Raw genomic sequence first — 17,318 nt, 5'->3', positions numbered from 1 at the left:
TTGCAAATAAAAGCATTCAGAAAATCATTTAAAGATAAATAATTAATAAAATATTAATTTCTCAATTTTATAAAATCCTAAAAATAATTATTGTAATTATAAATTCATAAAAAAACAATTTTAGAGACACTTCAAGTATTTGTACAAATAATTTTGCATTAAATCCACTTTAAAAGTGAAACAATTCAATACAATTTCTTAATTAATCACGCGAACAACCCGGTACATCATAAATCACACATAGATAATAATCAAACAACACATAGTGGTAAAAACCAATACACATATTTGATTTAATAATTTCCATAATAATCACATATTTAAATAATTCAAAAAAATACACTGGTTTTTATATTCATCCCCCCTTAAAAAGATTCTATCCTCAGAATCTGGTCTAGTTACACAAGTGAGGATATTTGTCAAGCATATCTGACTCTAATTTCTAAGTAGACCCTTCTACTCGAGGGTTCAAACGTACTCACAATAGGTATGCACTCATTTCCAAGGACTTGCCTTTGACGATCAAGAATTTGGATTGATCACTATATGCAGAACAACTTGGACAAGAGCCCCATTGGCTCCTGATCAATTACTTAATTCAAACTCAATACTTATCACTTTAATATTGACAAGTAAAATATATTAGGTGTACACACGGGTGTGATGGTCATATCATTTATGAACAACTTTATCTATATTTATCAATATTTCGAATGGTTCACTAATTTTAGGACTTAGCTTGTCCCTTCTACTCAAACTTATCCAATCTCTTTCAAGACGACACTTTTACTAACACTACTGGTCCTATTTCTATACTCATACTTTCTCTCAATACAATTTCGTCTTCTTTCTTTGTCTACTCCGAGCTGCTTTAACCAATAGCACTACGCTCTTGGTGTGTAGAATTAACTTAGAATTTAACAACTTCCTTTCTCTCACTTTATCTCAATAAAAAAATGGGAACTTACACTCGCGTTCGCATGAAGCTTGGTAAAGTAGCATTCCAAAGCTGACATCGATGATAAATAATCATTCCAGTATTTTCTTAAAAACTCAATCTCTCAATATATCTTACAGTTCCTGAATCACTTTCGTACTTTGACTCTCCGTTTAAGGATGATAGGCGGTGTTCATTTTCAACTTGGTTTCCAAACATTTGAACATCTCTTACTCTTTTCCATCAGTTAAGGCTGAAAAGTAATCTCATATTTTCATGTACTGTTATTTTTAAATATTTGAACTTCAGATTTCACTCTGTCCAATTCGTTTATTAACTCCTTGGTGGTCTTAATTATATCCAATCCTTTCTGTCGGCCTAAAACATCTGTTACGATACGGTTTTGCTTGGGTGGTTGTTAATGGATTAATTCAGAATATTTTGTTAACCTTAGTCAAAATTTCATTCTTGAAGACTCAACGTATAGTTGCTTTTCTTCTGATCTTTGAAGAAAAATCCTTGGGCATCCCACGCAGACTTTCTTATTCCTTGAGTAACTGAGGATGTTATCAATAAATACAGTTTGCTTATCCAAGTACTCCTTATACACCACGTTCTTTAATTCCTTATAGCCACCTGATACACTCGTCATTTCACATAATATCACCAGAGCTTGCAATGCTCTTAACTTACTTTAATTGTAATCTCTGATATTTTCTCAGGTTGGATCTTAAGTTAATCCTCGAGATATAATATATAGCTTGAATTAGGTCCCGTAGGAAATTAATTCTTTATATGGGTCACTTATTCTTATTCGTTATTTTGCTAAACTCCCACCTCACGATTCGCCTCTTGTAAAGTCACTTCCTGGATCTGCCTTATCCACTAGGCGTTCTAATACTTCGTCTTAACTCTTTGATATGTCCAACACCTCCTGATCCATCTTGAAATTTCCTTCTTATACTTGGTTATCACTATTTTTCTTTAAATTTCCATATATCTTGGCTTCTCTTCAATAATTAAATATTTAATATTGTGAATTCCATGTGGAATCTTATTTCTTAATTCTTCTATTTGTAGTATCCAAGTGATGGAAGAAAATTTGGAGATATCGTGATCGTCCTCCTGGGCGCATAAATTTCATTTTTCTAACTACTAATATCGTGATCCATTATCTTCTCTTGACATTTTATCTTTCCCTTCACAACTTCAACTGAAAGTTCACATTATCCATCTTTCTTCCTTTTGGATTATGAACTTTAGCTTCCAATTCCAACTTCGAGAATCCTATAGTTAATCCTTCTAATGTAGTCTCTATGTTCGTTCTCTCCTTTTTGTTTATCATTTGCCACTACATTTGTTTTTCTCGTGAATACTTACATATCATGTTTCTCAATTATTCAAAGCGAATATGATTACTGCTAGTCCTGATTGTGAGTAGGATACTTCTGCTCATAAGGTTTTGGTTGTCTGGGTACATATACAATAACTTTATTATACCGCATCAACACACATCCTACTCCCTTATGAGAAGCATTACTATAAATTACCAAATCTCCTTGATACCTTCAAAGTGATAAAGCAGGTACTATAACCATTCCTTCATTTAACTCTACAAAACTTTCTTCACTCTTCTCCATTTCATACTTACTTATTACTTTTCCAAATTAGCTTCGTCAAAGGTATTGAAATTTTCAAGAAATCTTGCACAAATTTTCAGTATAGCCGGTCCATGGTAAAACTTCTTACATTTGTTGGTGCTTTTGGCCTTTCTTTATTCATGGTGACTTTAATTTCTACTGGATCTCCTTTAATCTCCTCCTTACTGATTATTTACGCTTCCTATCATCAAAACTTTCACCTTGCAACTTTACATACAACTTCTTTCTTCTCCGACTCCTCCGTTGTCATTAAATACTTCGCATGGTTTACCATTGACTTTAAGTAACACAAATACAACCTATCCAGATATTCCTTAAAGATTCTGTCCATCAAGTTCAATTATTACGGGTACATTAGTTGATCCAAATGACAATACGAAACAGTACTTAGTTCTGAAAATTGTCTTTGATAAATCCATAGGTTTAATCTTTAATTGGTGAAATACCAAGTCTTAAATCAGTCTTATAAGAGTACTTTGCTTCTTTCATTTGATCAAAGAAATCATTGGTTCGGGGTAACAGATATTTGCTCTTGATAGTAAACTTGTTGAGCTTTCGCTAGTCAATGCATTATCTCATACTTCCATTTTCTTATTAACAATTAGTACTGGTGCGCCTTATAGGATATGTTGGGTCTAATCGCTTCTTCTTCGAATATCTCTTGCGTCTACTTTGCTAATTTCCTCCTTTTAACTGGTGTCATTTTATGTAAGGCTTTGGTCACTGGCTTCGTTTCAGATGCTAAGTCAATCGCGAGCTTTATTTCTTTATCTGGAGGAAATGTCGATAACATATCTTGAAACTCTTTAATTGCTATAAAATCTTCAATTTTGTTTGATCCTAACTTTTATTTATTTTATAATTACCATAATGCTCACATCCTGATCACCGTAATCATCGTTAACAAATTCTTTACCTTCCTTCTTCCTTTATACCTCATCATATTCTCATTCGACGTCTTCAGGACTATCTCTTCATCAAGACGGTTCGTCTGGGCATCATACTTAAATAGTTAATCCATTCCTTAGAATAATGTCAAATTCACCTATCTTCCATGATAACAATTCTTCACAATTTATTGCCAGAAATCTCAATTCCACCATTGGTGCTTACTTATTTAACAATTTTACGTTTTTGACTTGTTAGTCCTTTGATCCTAATCTTATCAATTCAACAGGATAATTCATCTTATCAACAAAACCTTAGGAGCTAAACAATCAAGTTGCTCTCACATCTTTCAATACTTTAACGCATAAAGTATTCACGATAATCATTCACATCACCACATCCGTATTCTGAATAATATATTTCACAGGAAAATCGCAATTTCTCGTTCTCGGAGACGTATTCCTCCTTGGAGTAGATTCCCTTGGTTCTTAGTATATCCCTAACTGGGGCTAGCGATTTGCAATTCTCGTCATATGCCTCTGTTTGCTTTCCATGCGTGAGAAGTAGATGGAACTTTGCCCGCTTGGTCCATAATTCGTTGATTTCGGTTTGAAAAATTCTTACAAAGAACGACAGTACAACGAAGCAACTAGAAGGATTCACAATTCAACAAAATTTAGAGTTGAAAAGAAAGAAGAAGTAAGGATTTTAATATGAATGAGACAACCACATTGGTACTTAAGATGGCCAGTCTTTCCTACCATATGGCATACAGCGCATGATTAGGTGGCGTCCCACCCGACTCTTCGTCATTCTGACAAAGTGTCTCACCATAACACTGTTTGTCCCAATCAGAAAGCAAAACTTGAGGGAAACAAATAAATTTGAAAGGAATGGAATATCCTCTTTTTCGATATTATAAAAAAGAGTTCATTGGAGAAAAGAAGTTCATACATTTTTAGGAATTCAAAAGGAATATACGCTGTAATATTGAAAACTAGAACGATACCATTGGTCACCATCCACATTTCACTTGTATTCATCTTTCGAGCTTGTTCGATCACATCCCAATTGCATCATATAGCAACTTTAGACGGTACACTGAAATGCTTTTGCAAATTAAGCAATATGGTAGATTCCCACTTGTCACGTCTTGCGTCTTTAATATCGCACTCACACGGATAATACTTTAACAATTCGATCATAATGGCGTTCATTACCAGGTAACTTCAAGATTCCACTTTTAATTTAGAATAACCACGTACCATTCGACATAACGATCCTTTTATTAATAATATTCTGCTTTTAGAGAGGTCTGGAAATCTTTCCAATCTTCTGCGATCACGCTCCGGCTTCTGCTAAATCAATGAATTCTTCGAACTCTGATAGTCCTACTAATTGAATGTATAGTTACTCCGTACACTGATTCTGTTGTAAATTTTATCAAATAATGCTTGCACTTTACTGTTAAGAATAATCAAAATCTTCATAATCATAGGTTACTTCGTTCTCGAAATTAGCAATATTAAGTTTGAAACAGCATCCTTCCAGGTAATCCAGGTTTTCCACAAACAAGAAACTCAAATAGTAGCTTGACAACCAATGTTTAAAAAAATCATTCTATTCGAAAAGGCTTTTAAAAAAATTTGTAAAGAAAAAATCTTTTTCGAAAACTTGTTTAAAAAGTTTGAAAATCACAAGTCCGGTTGTCCTTACTATATGAGTTGGTTGTTGTCCTTCCGACCTATAACAAGGTACCAATTTAAAGAAACAATCACATAAAGGTCCGTTCACTTCGATCTACCTTTTCTCCTTTATCAAGTCCACTTATCTCCCTTAATCAACGAAACTTCAATTGTTGTCGTACATTATCTTATTCGTAGCTTCACATCAAGTTTCCCGTACATTATCGTTGCAGTAATTAAGTAGGACAGGCTATCCAATAGTCAACAAGTCTATTTCATAAAACAAAGTTTGCCCATATCACATCACATCACTACTTTACATATCGCATTTATCATATCATCATCATTCATTTTCACAAAAATCCCAGGTTTATACTTTTCTCTCTTACCCTTTCAAAATTTATCTAGTTCATCCCATACCTATTCACGGGTGGCTTAGTCACTAAGGGCTTCTTTTAACCCAATAACAGCTATCCTCTGAAACACTTAAATCTCCTCTCTAAACTTCGTCTCACCTCTATTTATAACTCAAGCGCTCACCATTTACTGTAGCTCTCGAATCCATCCTCGTAGGTACAATCGCTTCATAGGACAAGTTCTAAAATGGGGATATAAAACAGGATGTAGGGTAAACTAAAGAGATACGCTCACAGCCGAATGTCCAGTGAAACAAGAATAAACAGATGGAGGTTCTTGAATAGGTAATCTTGTATCAAAAGGTGGAAAAGTAGCGTAGGATAGCTTGAAGAAGTGCAACCGGTATAACAGAAGGTAGTGCCATTAATACTGGTTGAGGAACAAGGTACAATTCCAATCTGAGAGAAAATGACGATCCTCGAACGGAAAGCTCCAAATGATCAAATAACACCGGGAAATCAAGATCTCCCATTGCCATTGTCTGGAATTCACGTCGCAAGCTGAGAATCCCGAATCACAACACGAACCGTGCCGAAGACTTACTATATAGTCGCACTCATCCTCACAACATCTTATCTTTCTATTTCCTATTCCTAATCCTAACCCTCTACCTAATCCCGACAATCTAAGCTTGTTTCAGTGACTTATAACCTGTAGCTCTGATACCAACCTGTGGCACCCTCCAAACCCGGGTCAGAAGTTTGGGGTCCACAACACATTCACAATATATAAACTTGTACATAAAATATTAATTGTAATGACCCTGTTTCACATAACCACGGATCGCAACAGGTTAAAGTATGAAAATAAGCCACAATCTTAACTTTTATTACAACGTACCAAATCCCAGCTAATTTAACTTACAATTGATAATAAAACCATTCTTACAATCTGACTATCTCTCTACCGCATGAAGCTTCTGCTAGCTCGATTCAACTCAACTGGAACCTTAGCCCTCACTTTGGACTGAGGAACTTCACTATCATCCATATTATTTTCAACTGTAAACTATATAAAAGAATCGCAAGGGTGAGCTCAGCAAGTCATAATAGTGATAACTGAGGTTAAACAATGATCAAATGAGATGATTCAAAGGAATCAAGTTTCTTTTTAACTCATCATTAGAATTGGATACTCATTTTAAGTTTTAAAAATCAAGGTTAGGCTGCTGATCAGTCACGTACCCCGAGCAAGCACACAGCACTGCTCTAATTACTGGATCCAAGGCACACATTGGCCTAACTTGACCATTGGTATGGTCTGACACGAATCTGGTCCATATATATAAAAACTATCCAAGCCTAAAGCAGTTCAATATGATAACAATATGATTCAATAAAACAAGACCATATTCGATGATGGTTATACATTTGCATAAAAATGTAAGAAAACTCATGGATATCTCAAGGGTATGTCAGGGTATGTATAAGAAACGATTTTCAGTTTGTACAAGGGTCAGGTATCAGACCAGTAATGATTTTTTTTCTTCAGGATATGGTTCTTTGATGTTACTAAGAATGATTGGAGTATAAAAGTTTCTGTGTTTTCAAACCATTTTCTTCTGGTGTTTGGTGTTTGGTAGTTAAACATTTGGGAAATAGTATCATATTTGTGTGGTTTGGTGTCTGAGGATTAACAAAGAATGGTTTACAAAGAACAAGGCTTACGGCTCAAGATCAAGAAAAATCAGGGATTCAAGGGTAAATAGTTTAATGCACTTGCAATGTAAACAAGAGTTATTTTGAATAAGAGCGACATTTTATGAAATAGTTTGAAAATAATTGCGATATATCTTGAGGATAAGTTGGAAGTACTTGCCTTACAAGGCTTTACAACTATCACTGATCAACTCTGAGCCGACTTTGTTGCTTAGGCTCTGACGTCCAACCACTAGATCCCATTGGATTCGATTTCGACACTCAAGTCTTCATGTTGAAACTCTACTGAGCTCATCGACTAACCACTAGGTTATCTTTAGTCCATCGTCCACTTTCAGGTTCCCGACTATAACCTAAAGGGTCGAAATACCCTACGTTAGACGTCTAGGTATGCTTGACATATCCTCTATATTAATTCTTATCCAACGATATTCAAACCTGACTCGTAATTATTCATATTAGAATAACACAGACAGCAATTAGAGTTCACATTCTCGAAAATCGGTTCAGTGTTCGTTTTCGGAAAATACCCATATTCTTTATTTTACGAAATCAGGGTTATCGATTTAGAAAAATATTTCATCACATCGTACAATCAAGTTTCATATAAAACACAAACACATATATATATATAGTCTCTCGACGTCCCGATATTCATCGGATACGTTTCCGTATTTGAGTAATTCAGTTTTTCAAAAATCGGACAGCGTTTCCTTTATTTATCGGACTACCCGTCGAACACAATATCGACGTCAAATCAATTTACAACAATTATAATGACAATCCAATCACAATTCAAATGAATGAATCCCAATCACCGACATTATTCAATTAGTAATATTATTCGCATTTTATATTTTTATTCATATTAGGACTCAGAATTAGATCATCACCGTCCACCGTTTGCTCGTCAAAATTCATCGCGGACGGCAGTAAAATCCGCGGGTACCCGTTTAGTTTCGGGTTTCCAACGCGTACTTCACCGATTAAATTAATAATTATTCTTGCACGATCAATTTTATTTCACGAAACCTCAATTCAATTCATTCACTGCAGCAAATAAAAGAAATAATTAAATCAGTGAAATTTCTCACACTACCGCGTGTAAACACGCACACAAACATCATCAATTGAACCAAAACAGAACAAGCCGGAAAACGGCGGAAGTCAGGCAACACAGTAAAGAAGAAGCAACAACACAGAAGCCAACACAGGAAATAAGAAAGAAACGCAGCAACAATACCCAACTGTAACACACATACATACATACGTATGTATCTATATATGTATATACAATCAGACAAAATCGAATTAAGCCACCAAAGCCAACCGGAGATGGGGCGGCGGCCGGAGAGTTACCGGAATACGGCGGAGAAAGAGCCTGAAATAAACAGGCGCAACAGGGACGGGTGAATAACAGAGGGCGGCAAGGAAAGGAAGGAACAGGAAGCAGAGGAACAAAAATGAGAGAGAGGGCTGAGGAAATAAATTAAGTTGGGTGTTTATTGTGTTGAGTTATATGTTCCTAACACGTGTCCAACCATTTGACACGTACCCCCTGTTAGCTAATCAATTTGTATCGATTTTATCTTTTAACGATACAATATCACGAATAAATATTAATCGAAACAATTCTGAAATAATCTTAAAGTTTTACAAATATCCCGAAGTAAATAAAAACGTAAGTTTCATAATTTTAACACAATTTTTGAAATGTCACTTATACCCGCTTTTATCAATAAAATGAAACAACGAGCGCGTGAAACTAATCCCGAAAATTTCCAAAATAATTTTAAAATTCTCGGAATATTCCAAACTTAAATAAATATGAGTTTCATTATTTTTTAAAGAATTATAGTATTAAATATGGTTTTTGCAAATAAAGGCATTCAGAAAATCATTTAAAGATAAATAATTAATAAAATTTTAATTTCTCAATTTTATAAAATCCTAAAAATAGTTATTGTAATTATAAAATCATAAAAAAACAATTTTAGAAACACTTCAAGTATTTGTACAAATAATTTTGCATTAAATCCACTTTAAAAGTGAAACAATTCGATACAATTCCTTAATTAATCACGCGAACAACCCGGTACATCATAAATCACACATAGATAATAATCAAATAACACATAGTAGTAAAAACCAATACACATATTTGATTTAATAATTTTCATAATAATCACATATTTAAATAATTCAAAAAAATACACGGATTCTTATAATACTTCCTACATTATACTCCAAAGGAATGTGTGTCTGGCCCCATCCCCGAATGTATACTAACAGGAGGACAGAAGAGTATAATATATTTTCATAATTTACTCAAAATTTTACAATAAAATATAAAATAAAATTGTAATTTTTTATTTCTGTTTACTCTATTTACAAGGTATTAAGTATTAAAATATTTTGTAATAAAAATATCTTATTTTTATCCATCAATTGTTATTAATTATATAAATTAAAGACCTTTTATTGTTGACGGAAAATTTAAAGTATTTCAATAGCATTCTTAGAGCATCTCCAACCTTACTCACCTGTTAGGTATAATATGTATATGTGGCAATGAAATATACCTAATATGTAAAATATGGTTCTCCCATCATCTAAAATAATTCAAGTCATTTTCATTCTTAAATTTTTTTTTTGTATATCTAACCTAAACCTATTCAGGTGCTCATTTTATCTTTAAAAAATATAGCATAATACTTCAAAATATTTTCAAATAGTATTTAATTGTTAACAAAAAATTTAAAATCTGATATGATAAATTATGTTTTAATTATATATTTTAGAATTCATATAAGTAATGTTTGTCAATTTTATTTTTTCTATTTTTATGTTATATATTTGTAGTTGTAATTATTTTTTTTTATAATATTTACTTAAAATATTTACATAAATATTAAATACATGTTTTATTTTCAATTATATTGGTTAAAACTAACTTAAATTTATTTTAATTATATGTTTAAAATTAAAAAATAATATATTTTGAATATAGCTAAGCACAAATCTTTAGAGTTTCAACAATATTTTAGATAATAACTTTTTAGCTAACAGGTTTTAAATGTTAGTCTTCGAGAAATATAAAATTAAAAATCTCTCCTTCATGTGAGAGCCTTTGTTTTTCTCTCCTGTCTTATTCGTAAGAGTGTGGGAGTTTTGATCATGGCGAGAGTAGACGATCTTAATGACAGAATGGCGGGGATGGGTATTGAGGATGAGGAGAATACTGAACTCATCTTTGATGAGGAGGCGGAGGATGTTTCGAATAAGTTTGAGACATGTCTGGTAGGTTGTTTCTTAACAGAGAAGGGTTTGAATGTTAGGGCTATGAAGTCCAAGCTTGCAGACATCTGGCGCCCTCCACGAGGAATAACCATTAAAGATTTGAAACCAGGTGTATACTTATTCCAGTTTTATCATGTTGATGATTTGGAGTGGGTCTTAAATGGTGGACCATGGTCCTTCGACGGGGCAATGTTTGTCCTTAGTAGGGTTGGAGCCAACGAGGATCCTCTGGAGGTTCAGCTATTTAACCTTCAATTTTGGATTCAGCTTTTTGGTGTGCCTGCAGGATTAATGACGGAGTTAGCCGGAAAACAGCTTGGTAATTTCTTTGGGTCATTCAGTGCTTATGATCCGAATAACAACACAAGCATTTGGCGAGAATGTATGCAGATTAAGATTAGTATTGATGTGCGCCAACCTTTAAAAAGGAAGAAAAAGATCTGCAGGAAGAATGGCACGGAATGTATTGTTCAGTGTAAGTATGAACGTCTTGGAGATTTCTGTTTTGTGTGCGGATTGGTGACTCATAATGAACGATTCTGTTCAAAGAAAATCAACACGACAGCAAGTGCTTACACAAGAGAATGGGGGGCATGGCTTCGTGCTCCGGCGAGGAGGGCAGGTGGCCAAGATCGGAGTAAATTTTTACGGGATGAAAGAGATGTTGATTGGGGCGCAAATCAAGGAAGTTCTAACGTCCAGCAGCGTTTTTCGGGGGATTTGGATAAGCAAGTTGTTCAAACTGATATGTATCGGGGTAATTCTAGTAATGCCTTATCTACAAATGATAGAATTATGGGAGCTTATTCCGGAATAAATAATGAGGCTGTTTTGGTGGCAAATTTCAAAATTCATAATGGGCCTCCAGATGATGAGTTAAATGGGCTTAATATGGAGGAAAGTAATAAAAGAAGAAGAGGCCCAGACATGCATATGTTAATGGAAGTAGAAGGTAACAGTAGAGAAGTTCACCCTGGAACTGGTCTTTCTAGCTCTGATTGTCCAGTTTCTTCCCCAACTGATTTGGCTAAGCTTGCAGTGCAAGCTAGCCATCCGCAATGAATATCCTAAGTTGGAACTGTCAAGGGTTGGGTTCCCTTCGCACAGTTCGAGCCCTTGGTGACCTTATAAAGTCACATAAACCTGATTTTATTTTCTTGTCAGAAACAATTTCTTTTTCTAATAAGATTGAAGAGTTGCGTGTTTCTTTTGGTTATGCTCAGTGTTTTTCAGTAGATAGAGTTGGTCGTAGTGGTGGTTTGGCAATTTTTTGGAAGAATAATGTGAATTGCGAGATCACAGGATATTCTCGTAATCATATTAATGTCAATTTTCTCCATAATGGTGTTGCTGTTTGGTCTTTGTCTTGTTTCTATGGATTTCCTGAGAGCACTCGCAGGAAAGACTCATGGGATCTTATTCATCAGTTAGCTGGTATGACTCATCTTCCGTGGACTATTATCGGAGATTTTAATGACTTGTTGGTTAGTGCTGATAAGTGGGGGGGAAATCCTCATTCTCGTTCTCTCATGACTGGTTTCCAATCTGCTATTGATGATTCTCTGCTGGTTGATATTGAGTTGCAAGGTGGTAAGTATACTTGGGAGAAATCTCGTGGTACTAATGGTTGGGTTAAAGAGCGTCTAGACAGAGCTTTTGTAACTCGTTCCTGGTTGCACATGTTCCCTCTTTGTAAGCTTTCTCTTATTCTTACACCTGTTTCGGATCATGAACCAATTTTCTTGGACTTATTCAGCGTATCGTTCACTCGAAAACAATTCCGGTTCCGCTTTGAGAATACATGGCTTCAGGAACCTGGTTTTCATAAGGAAACTACTGATTTTTGGCTTTCTCTGCCTCCCTCCAACATCCTCCCTAAGCTTCTTTCGGTGTCAAGTTTTATGGCCCGATGGGGAAGGAACTTCTTTCATAAGTTTCGAGACAAAGTGAGGAGATGTAAGGAACTGTTAACAGAGCTTGTTAGTCGTATTGACAGTGATGGAGTTAGGTTATATTTGAATGAGAAGGAAAGGTTGAATGAGTTGTTGCTTCACGAAGAGATTTACTGGAAACAAAGGGCCAAAATCTTTTGGCTGACTGAAGGTGACGCCAACACAAAGTTTTTTCACGCATCAGCCTCTACTCGTAAGAAGACAAACCAAATTCCGTTTCTGGTCAATGACATGGGGGTGCAAGTCAATGACATGAAGGGTATGTGTGATGTGGTTAATACGTACTTCACTGATATTTTCAGAAGTGAGCAACAAGACTTGACAGATTCTGGTATTGAGGAGAATAGATGTGTAACAGAAGCTCAGAATTGTGTTTTGGTGGCAGAGCTCACGTTTCCAGAATTTACTACTGCTGTCAAACAAATGCATCCGGACAAAGCTAGTGGTCCGGATGGTCTGAATCCAGCTTTTTTTCAACAATTCTGGCCTACTCTTGGGAAGGAGGTCTTCAACTGTTGTAGAGACTGGTTGCAATCGAACACATTTCCAGCAAATCTGAACGACACAAACGTTGTACTCATCCCCAAAAAAGATAATGCTGTTAGTATGAAGGACCTTCGTCCTATAGCGTTGTGCAATGTGCTTTATAAAATTTTGTCGAAGGTGTTAGCCAATCGACTCAAACGTATTCTGCCTCATGTAATCTCCGAGAACCAAGCTGCATTTGTTCCTGGTAGGAGTATTAATGACAACGTTCTAATAGCTTTTGAGCTTATTCACCATATGAAAAAGTCATCGGGAGGTCGTGTAGGGGATGTAGCTCTTAAACTAGACATATCTAAAGCATACGACAGGGTGGAATGGGGGTATCTGAAACGTCGAATGATAGCGATGGGGTTTTGTTCTCAATGGGTCAAGTGGATGATGTTGTGTGTGACAACGGTGTCGTATGACTTCTGCTTCAATGGTGCTGTTATTGGACCGATCATTCCGTCACGGGGAATTAGGCAGGGAGACCCTATTTCCCCTACCTATTTCTTTTTTGTGTCGAGGGTCTATCCCTTTCTTTGTCTAAAGCTGCTTCTGAGGAGGTGATTCATGGCGTTAAAGTAAGTAGGTCGGCACCAGCTATCTCTCATCTTTTGTTTGCAGATGACTCATTTCTGTTTTTTCGTGCAAATACTCTCGAAACAGAGGCAGTTAAGTCTATTTTAGATGAGTATGCAATAAGTTCAGGCCAGCATATTAATTATCAGAAATCGGGCATATTTTTCAGTGCTGATGTTAAGCAGGAGCAGAAGGTCATAATCTCGTCTATTTTGGGGGTGTCTAATGATTTACAGAATAGCAAGTACTTGGGATTGCCTTCTCTAGTGGGTAGGTCGAAGAAGCGGGTCTTCGGATTTGTTAAAGAGAGATTGTGGAAGCGATTGCAGGGGTGGAAAGCTAAGACAATATCTCGTGCAGGCAAAACAGTTTTGATTAATAATGTGGCTACTGCTATTCCTTCGTACTGTATGTCTTCCTTTTTACTCCCACGAGCTATGTGTAAGGAAATGGAGGTACTGATGAATAAATTTTGGTGGCAATCAGGGTCCACTGATAGGAGAGGAATCAACTGGATTGGATGGGATGGGCTAAGCATGTCGAAATGTCAGGGAGGGTTAGCTTTTCGTAACCTCTACGGCTAAAATATTGCCCTCATGGCCAAACATGTGTGGAATTTTATCAAGAACCCTCATTCTCTAGTGGCTCGACTTTATAAAGCAAAATATTTCCCAGATGCTCACATCTTACAAGCTAAAGCTCCTCAAGGGTCAAGTTTTATTTGGCAAGGAATTATTACAGCAAAAAACGCAGTGTTGCCAGGCTACCGATGGATTCTGGGAGATGGGGAATCGATCAAGTGCATGCATGATGTATGGTTGCGGGGTAAAGATGATCTTCGAGTGGACCAACTACGTGATTATGAGAATAGAGACCTTGTGGTAGCTCAGCTTTTTAAGCACGGTACAAAGGAGTGGGATGGTGATAAAATAAGGAGTCTGTTTTCTGAAGGTGATGCACAGCTGATTATGGCAACTTCTATTCCCTGCAGGCCGGCCGTGGATCGTCTAGCTTGGTCAAAGACTACTAATGGCCAATATTCTGTGAAAACAGGTTACCAGTTTTGGCATGCCCAAAATATTGGCACTGGCACTGTTACACAATCTAGTGGGTGGAAGAAGCTCTGGCATTTGGAAGTTCCTCTTAAGATCAAAGTATTTCTATGGCGTCTTTGCAGGAATAATGTGTCTGTGAAAAGTCGATTGCAGTCTAAGGGAGTAAATCTTTCTCTTGAATGTCCCATGTGTAACTCTGGTGATGAAGACCTTATTCACATTTTTTTCACCTGCCAGTTTGCGACGTTATGTTGGCAATACTCAGGTATGGTCTTTGATTTGTCTCTGGTGGGGTCTGCCCCCTCCTGGCTACTTGATAAGTTTGAATCAGGTCCTGTTCATGAAGCTTTCAATATTGCTCGAGTTCTTTGGGGAATTTGGTTTTTTCGAAACAAGAAAGTCTGGGATCACAAAGTCGTTACAGCTGCTATTGCTATGGATTGGAGCGCTAAGGTTATTTCTGACTGGAAGGAGGCTAAAGCTAAGCGTGTTGTTCAGGTTGGTAGTACTCCCAGTGCTGCATCTTCTACTCGAGTGACGTGGAAAAAGCCGGAGGGTGGAGTTCTTAAACTAAATGTTGATGCAGGTGTGCGTTTCAGTGAGGCCTTGGTCTCGTTGGGTTTGGTTTTGCGTGACAGCGAGGGAGTTTTTGTGATGGGTAAAACAATTTGTAAAGCCATGGTGGCTACTGTCCTTGAAGCAGAAGCATGCGCTATTTATGAAGGTCTCCAGTGGTTGTGCTCGTTAAATCATGAGGTGGTGGAAATTGAATCAGACTCTCTGCTTGCTGTTAGAGCCTTGCATGACTCCCAGGATAATCATTTAGAAGTTGGTCACATCTTGAATGACTGCAAGCTTATTTTAAATTCGAAGCCAAGTTATTCAGTTTCATTTGTTAAACGACAAGCGAATGGAGTAGCTCATCTAGTAGCTAAATTACCCTGTTCTCTAAATTGTCAAAAGGTGTTTACGTCTCCTCCAGATGTATTGTTGGAGACTCTTCTGTATGACATTTCGTATTAATGAAATTTGTCTTTTATTCAAAAAAAATGTTAGTCTTCGAGATGCTTTTAGGTGCTTTAATATAAAATATTAAAAAGAGTGTAAAAAATATTCTTTGTATCTACAGATAAACTTCTCTAAAGTAATAGTTAGAATCAAAAAAAAAAATTTCTACAACAAGTTTATTACTTTATCGGGTTATTACTTTATTGATTATTATTTTATGCAAGTTCAATTGTACTCGGTATTTGCTCAATTATGTGTTAATTGTTACTTGCATGGCACAGGATGATTATTATTTCTTTATATAATTATATTGAATATTTTTTCTTTTTTTAATTAAATTTTAATTTAATAATTTTATTCCCTAAACAAATTTTATGTTTTTCAAAAAAATAGATCTTTCAAAAAATTATACTTTTTATACTTATATATTTAGTTATTATTCTATTTTTATATTTGACCTTAATAGCCTAGATATAAGATATATGTTATAATTTATTTTATTTCTTTGTTGTCTAATTTTTTTCAAATTATAAATTTGTAAGAAGAATATTTTAATCATACCACATAATATATTTACGTAATTAATTTTCTTTTATTTATATATTTTCTTTTCAACCCCAATTAACAAATGATTTGTTGATTATTAATTATATTTATATTTATTAAGATAATTGTTGTTTGTTTTATATATATAAAACTTTTAATATTATTTTATATCATTTAAGAATATATAATTGTAGTTCAAATTCTTAATTAATTACCTATTGCATTTGTTATACAGATTATAAAATATTATAATAGAATAAATGTAATAAATATAATCTATAACGTATTTTATTAAATTTATATTTTATTTTGAATTGTAATAGATTTATTATTACTATATGTATTCCTCGTTTTTTATCTTTTAGAGGATTAATGTGCTCCAAATTTTTTAAAAGACAATCCGTAATTTTCACTTTTTATCAAATAAAATAAAATAATATAAAATTTATACCTAAATATAATCTAAATATTTTCGTTATTTCATAAGATACAAATGAAAATGATCTATTCAAAAATATTTTAAATCAAACTTACCCAATCCAATATTTTTTTAAAAAAATGATACAACTTTAACCCCATTATAAATTATTTGTTAATTGTTACTTATTTTTATATTTATTAAGATAATTGTTGCTTTTATTATATATATAATATATTAGTTTTAATATTATATTATATCATTTAAGAGTATATAATTATAGTTCAATTTCGTAATTAATTGCCTAATATGTTTGTTATACATATTATTAGATATTATAGTAGAATAATAGAATAAATGAAATAAATATAGTCTATATTATAGCTAGCACATGCAACCCTTATTATTATTGTTATATTTCTTCCTCATTTTTATATTTCATAGGATTGATGTACTCTAATAATAATAATAATTATTATTATTATTATTATTATTATTATTATTATTATTATTATTATTACTACTATTATTATTATTAATCCTCATACTACATTAACCCGATCAAGAAATGATTTCTTAATTTTTACTTATATTTATTTTTATTAAGACTATTGTTTCTTGTATTATTCTCATATATTTATAATATAATATTTTCATTTTTATGTTATACCATTTAAGAATATAAT

Source organism: Apium graveolens, chromosome 4 (assembly GCF_009905375.1).
Source record: "Apium graveolens cultivar Ventura chromosome 4, ASM990537v1, whole genome shotgun sequence".
Classification (NCBI taxonomy): Eukaryota; Viridiplantae; Streptophyta; class Magnoliopsida; order Apiales; family Apiaceae; genus Apium; species Apium graveolens.
This window is presented reverse-complemented; position numbering follows the sequence as displayed.